The sequence below is a fragment of the Fistularia commersonii genome, chromosome 27 (assembly GCF_037954325.1).
Source record: "Fistularia commersonii isolate RoL2024-O1a breed Wild chromosome 27, RoL_Fcom_v1.0, whole genome shotgun sequence".
In the NCBI taxonomy this organism is placed as follows: domain Eukaryota; kingdom Metazoa; phylum Chordata; class Actinopteri; order Syngnathiformes; family Fistulariidae; genus Fistularia; species Fistularia commersonii.
In genome coordinates, this window is record NC_141310.1 from 798929 (window position 1) to 804920 (window position 5992).

A 5992-nucleotide genomic window follows, 5' to 3' on the forward strand; every position below is an offset into this window, starting at 1 on the left:
TGTTGGAATTCCTCGCAGATAAAATGCTCCAAATTACAAAAAAATTATAAATATAATTCTCAATCCAGAAAATGCTAAGATATCTCAGTTGAAACAATTAACTTTGTTAACTGTCACAAGTCAATTTTCGAGAGAAAACATTAAGATAATCTTTCCGATCATCCTCACTGTCTTGTAGGCTAAGGCAGTTCTGTTCTCCCGCTTCTGGCTCATGGGTCTTCAGCGGCTTCAACCTGATACACAACACCTACTAAGCGTAATTAAGAACACATGCAAAGGCTTAGAAAAGTGGGTGTGAAATGAGCACCATGAAACACAGAAGGGATTTCAGCACCAGGGTATTGTCTCTACATTATTAACAAGCTCTGTAGCCTTTGAAACATGAACATTGCTTGGAGGCACCATTCAGACTACAGGAGAATTTCTATTGCATCACTGGAGACTACTTGGCCATTTGTTGCTGGACAACATGGATTGGAGAGTATATTCTCAACATTCACTATTTAATATTTCTATTAATGGCTCATTTTCAACTTCATACCTGTGTAGTTGGTGACAACGTGCGAGAGAATAATCTAGTTAACCAGTGGAGATGTTCATAAATAATATTCATAAAGCACAGCAGGGAGGCAGTTTCAGTAAGGTGGCATTTTTACCACAGGGAGAGGCTGTTGACTAGCAGTACCAGCAAAATGCCTCAAAATAAATAAAAGTATTGTTTTAATAACGTAGGAAAACAAACAGAACAAGTAGTGTAGTATCCATCCATCTTCTCTCACTGATCCGGAGTCGGGTCGCGGGGGCAGCAGCTGGAGCGGTGAGGCCCAGACCTCCCTCTCCCCCGCCACATGGTCCTGCTCCTCTGGGGGGACTCCGAGGACAACAGGACAGCCTGGAGACATAGCCTCTCCAGCGTGTCCTGGGTCTTCCCCGCGGTCTCCTCCCCAATGGACATGCCAGGAATACCTTCCCTCGGAGGTGATCAGGAGGCATCCTGACCAGATGCCCGAGCCACCTCATCTGACTCCTCTCTATGCGGAGGAGCAGCGGCTCTACTTTGAGCTCCTCCCACATGACCAAACTTCTCACCATATCTCTAAAGGAAGGTCTGGCCACCCTGCAGGGGAAACTCATTTAGGCTACTAGTATCCGCAGTCTCGTTCTTTTCGTCACTACCCACAGCTCGTTACCACAAATGAGGGTGGGAACGTAGATTGACCGGTAAATTGAGAGCTTTGCCTTTTGGCTCAACTCCCTCTTCACCATAACAGACCAGTACAGAGTCCGCATCGCTGCAGACACCGCACCGATCCACCTGTCCAGCTCCCAATTCCATCCTCCCCTCACTCGTGAACAAGACCCTGTGATTCTTGAACTCCTCCACTTGGGGCAGAACTTCTTCCCTGACCCGCAGTGGCCATTTAACCCTTTTACGGTGGAGCACCATGGTCTCGGATTTGGATCAGCTCAGCTGCAAACCGCTCCAGTGAGAGCGGGAGATCATGGCCTGATGAAGCCAACATAACCACATTATCTGCAAAAAAAATAGAGACCTGACCCTGTGGCCACCAAACCAGATCCCCTTGACGCCTTAGCTGCGCCTAAAAATTCTGTCCATAAAAGTTATGAACAGAATCAGTGACAAAGGGCAGCCTGGCAGTGTCCAACTCTCACCTGAAACAAGTCCGACTTACAACCGGCAATGCGGACCAAGCTCCGACACGATCATACAGGGACCGAATAGCCGGTACAACGGGGTTTGGTACCCCATACTCCCGCAGCACCCACCCACAGGATTTTGCATGGGACATGATCGAATGCTTTATCCAGGTCCACACAACACATGTAGACTGTTTGGGCGAACTCCCATGCCCCCTCAAGGACCCTGCTGAGGGTATAGAGCTGCTCCAATGCTCAACGACTAGAACGAAAACCATTGTTCCTCCACCATAGTGGAGGTTCAGCGACCCGGCGGACCCTCTTACCAGGGAGGCTGAGGGGTGCGATCCCCCTGTAGTTGGAGCACCACACTCTGATCCCCCTTTTTTAAAAAGGGGGATCACCACCCTGGTCTGCCAGTCCAGTGACACTGTCCCACAGATCCACGCAATGCAGCAGAGGCATGTCAGCTGGGACAGCCCTACAGCATCCAGAGACTTGAGGAACACATGGCGGACCTCATCCATCCCCGCAGCCCCGCTACTGAAGACCTTTTTGACTGCCTCAGCAACTTCAGTCATGGAAATAGGTGTGTCCACTCCAGAGTCCCCCTGCTCTGCTTTCTCATTGGAAGGCGTTTTAACGGGTTTGAGGAGGTCTTGGAAGTATTCCTGCCAGCGACCCACAACGTCTCGAGTTGAGGTCAGTAGCGCCCCGTTCCCACTGTACAGTGTTGACAGAGCACTGCTTCCCCCTTCTGAGCTGCCGGATGATGGACCAGAATCCCTTCGATGCCCACCCGAAGTCGTTCTCCATGGTCTTCCTGAACTCCTCCCACACCTGAGTTTTTGCCTTCGGCAACCTCCGAAGCTGCATGCAGCATGGCTTGCCTGTCCCTCCACAGGCCAGAAGGGCCCATTAGGACTCCTTCAGTTTGACAACATCTCTCACCACTGGAGGCCACCAGCGGGTTCGAGGGTCTCCGCCCCGACAAGCGCCGCCTGCAGCTCTGGTCTGCAACCTCGACAACGAAAGCACAAAACATGGCCCACTCAATGTCTCCTGCCTGCCTCAGGACGTGGTTTCTCCCACCTCCCGCCTCTGCCAGAGGTTGACATACAGTATATTGTGCAACTCTGCCAGAGTTGAAACTCCTTCTGACAGGGGACTCTGCAGGATCCTCACACGACATTTGGGTCTGTAAGGTCTGACCAGCATCCTCCCCCTCCATCGGACAAAGCTAACCACCAGGTGGTGATCAGTTGACAGCTCTGCCCCTCTCTACACCCGAGTGTTCAGGACATGCAGCTGCAAGTCCGATGATACAACCACAAGGTCAATCAAAAGAATTGTGGCCTAAGGTGTGTTGGTTTCAAGTGCACATATGGATACCTTTGTGGCTGAACATGGTGTTCGTTATGGACAATCCGTGATGAGCACAGAATAAAAAAAACATCGGTTGGGTTCAGATCAGGGGGGTCATTCCTCCCAATCACGCCCTTTTAAGTCGCATTTTCATTGCCCACATTAGCGTTGGAAGTCTCACAGCATAATGAGGGAATCCCCGGTAGGAGCGCTCTCTAGCAGCCCCTCTCGGGACCCCAAGAAGTGTGGGTAAACTGAACTGTTGTTGGGTGCATAGCCACAAACAACAGTCACAACCCGTCCCCCCACCTGAGCGGAGGGAAGCTACCCTCTCGTCCACTGGGTTGAGCCCCAACGTGCAGGTGCTAAGACAGAGGGGGGAGGGGGGGGCAATCAATATGCCCACACCTGTCGGCGCCTCTTATCCAGGGCAACTCCAGAATAAAAAGAAAGAGTCCAGCCCTCTGGTTCCAGACCCCACACTGTGCATCGAGTTGAGTCAGACTATATCTAGTCGGAATCTCTCAGCCTTGCGGGCTCCTTCCCAGAGAGCTGACATTCCATGTCCCGAGAGCCAGCTTCTGCAGCCGAGGATCGGACCACCAAGGTCCCCAGCTCCGGCAACTGCCTGGTTCACACTGCACTCAACCTCCTTGGCCCTTCCTGTAGGTGTTGAGCCCAAGGGAAGAGGGACTTTCACAGTATTTTTAAATTCTTCCTCTGAATAACATGCCGCTTTTGCAAAGAGTAGGTTCTACACAAGCACAAGCATAAAAACAACAACATATATAATAATTCAGTTATTTTAAAGTGTTCTATTATAATTTATTCTATGTTTGCCTTCAACCAAAGACCATTACTTAACTTAACTGTAAAGGTCACAGGAATGTAGTTTGAACAAAAAATTGAATCTATTTGTGTCTAGCTAGTTAGATGCTCTGTTACCTACTGCATGTACCTCATTGCATCACTCTTTGATCAGAGTCTCTGTAGCCTTCATTCAATTCTAGCTGCATTTAATCATGGCATAAAAATAAACAATTTGAAAATGTACACTATAAATCTGTTGAAGACTGTTTTATTTTTAAATATGTACATTAGCAAATAATTGGGCCAGGCACTTTGGATTTTGAGGGACTCTCGGATCAAAGGACCATGTAGAATAAGAAGCATAAATAATTTAAATAGGAAATAAATCTAACATGAGATCCTCTGTACAAAGTACCCTTTAAGTCCAGTTGTCCGAACATTTAAGTCTTTACTTGCACTATTTTGAAGCTTTCAAAATAGGGTAGATGTTGTCTCTTTTTTTTTTTTTTTAAAAAGAGAGAAGTGAATCCACTGCTGGCGTTCTTCAGTTACATCTGTAGCCCCACAAGAACAACTGCAGCACAAAAAAATCAGTAAGAATTTAAATGATACAGAAATAATGAGAGACATTTAGATTTAAAATCTTTCTTCAGAAATTCACTGTAATTGTATATACACTTTACAATAGCATGTAGCCTGTTGGCTAACAAAATGTCTTATCTTAAATACATCTTCAGCACAAACAATTCTTGCATGTAAAATGGCTTAACGAATATAGAAAAAAAGAAAAAACTCATTAGAAATCACTCTTATCTGTGGACAAAGTACCATGATTGAAATTTAATTCAGGACTTTCCCCACAAAGCAAGTTGTATTCTCTACATGCTAAATTTAACAATTCAGTGAGATTGCGCTATAGTAAACATACAAATATTTGTCGGGAAAAAACCCACTCCGTCTGATGTAAGTTAACTTTTCATTTGATACATTAAAAAAGTAGATATGACATGCTTTAAAAATGTTTTTTTTCTCATTATTTTAAGAATTAAAAAAACAAAAAACAAACAGAAAATAACATGAAGCTGCATGTGTTATGCAACACTTTCTGTACAGTAAACTAGAAATGCACATTAAAATGATTTGGATGAAAAGGATCCAACACCTCACTACCTTTCAGAAAAGCAATGGCTAATACAAGACTAATACATCTGTGTGGTAGCGGTTGGCCTGCTGCCACACAGGCGAAGCTTGCATACTTAGAAAGATGGCAGTACAGTGGGCAAGGGGTCATGGGGACAGGAACAGGGTGGTAACCATGGTGGTACCTGAAGATGTGTTTCCACTTTCATGCATTGTTACCTCCATCTTAATGACAGATCAGACCAGAAGAACCTTTGTCCATTTGTTTTAAAGAGAGGAGTGAATCCAAGAAAGCTGGAAAGACTCGTGACCTCACCCTGTGCACAATTTACATTCATAGTCTGAACATGTCCACTCATAATATGAGTAAACACTTTGTGCCCTGTAACAATTTCACTTGATTAAAAAAGTGACTTCTATATTTTAGAGAGCTACCAACTTTTGAGAAAAAAGGCAAAGACAGGCACTTTTTACAGTGCCTGTGTTAAGTAAACCATGGGTAGAGCAGGATAGAGGCAAAATCACTCATGGGATAAAATTCAATGGGATTACAGCACATAACAAATACTGCATACAAAACAGAGACTTGTAGGCCTCTAAAAGTTTCAATAACTGCAGAACGTTGAGGTCTGATTGTCTCTTTTCATTGAACTGTAAAGCAGTTAGAAGACTCTCAACATCCTAAGGGGAGCTTATGGGGAGAGGTATCAAATGGCACCCAGATAACATTTGCTCAAGACATAAACAGCACTTCTGATTTGAAAAGTACACCCACACAGAATGGAAAAAGAAAGTTTTAGTATTCATTCAGATCCTAAAGTTTACTGTTATAGTTGACTTTACGGTCGGCAGTTTTGTACATGTTCAATAGAGCTTTGTCTTTACCTTCTAGGTTTAGGATTGTTAGACACCCACCACTGCACATGTTTTTCTGTTTTTCCACTATTCAGTTAAATTAGGTTTAAACTACATACAATGTCAGTTAGAGTGTTGCTATTGAAAAACAATTCTAAAACAC